General features: G+C 36.2%; 1 non-coding gene across 1 annotated transcript; it reads left to right on the plus strand.

Annotated features, from left to right (window-relative positions):
- The first annotated feature begins 492 nt into the window (after positions 1-492).
- Trnar-acg lies at positions 493-565 on the plus strand. Its single transcript has one exon. It is a non-coding gene; the product is annotated as a tRNA-Arg (tRNA).
- Positions 566-915: the final 350 nt, after the last annotated feature.

The raw sequence follows: 915 nt of genomic DNA on the forward strand, positions 1-915 counted from the left end.
TTTAACCCGAGAAAAACGGCCAGAACGTGGAATCCTCCATGATTCAGAAGGTAAATGTATCGCCGTTTTTAAGTTAACCACGCCCCTTTGACCTTATTGGAAGTTCTGTTTGTCTCAGATTTTGCGCGTTCCGCGTCCATTTGTATATCATGCAATTGGACAATATTTCACAAGCTGCGTTGACGCGATTCTAACGCGATAGGTCAATGTCTATGATTGAGGAGGAATTTCCACCAAGTACAATATCATACTATAAACAGACTGATACAAGTTTATGAATATAAGTATTGAATATTCATTTCCTCTCCAAGCGCCCCCAATGACAATAATCAGTTATTTATTTATTCTGGTTTATTATTAGAAACAAAATATATTGCACAGACACAGCATAAATGCAGATAATTACAATATTTACCAAAAAAACTAAAATTTCACAAGGTTACGGTTACAATTACATTCATCTACAATATATACGCCCCCTCCTATCACCAAGGCCTTGTGGCCCAATGGATAAGGCATCTGACTACGGATCAGGGGATTCCAGGTTCGAGTCCTGGCAAGGTCGAAGTTGTAAATTTTTTCTTTTCTACGCGTTTATTGTTTACACAACTCACCCCATCCTTTTTCTCTCTTCAAGACACCGGTCCTTTAATTTCTCATTTCAAACTCCACTTTTTTAATCTCTACAGTCTACAGCAGAACATATTGTTTCTCTCGATTTGTACTTAAATTTGTATAAAAGCTACAAAATGCAATTAAAAACCTAGTTAATAAAATTCTCAACAGTTGCACACTTAACTCTGTTCTTTCTTTGCAACCCCCCTATAGACAATTCAAACAAATAACTTGCTGTTCAAGGCTTTCTAACTTGTTAACGATGGTAGAAGTGTTTCCTTTTTTTGTTTTGAGAATTTA

This window comes from Patiria miniata, unplaced genomic scaffold (genome assembly GCF_015706575.1).
Source record: "Patiria miniata isolate m_02_andy unplaced genomic scaffold, ASM1570657v1 HiC_scaffold_7, whole genome shotgun sequence".
In the NCBI taxonomy this organism is placed as follows: domain Eukaryota; kingdom Metazoa; phylum Echinodermata; class Asteroidea; order Valvatida; family Asterinidae; genus Patiria; species Patiria miniata.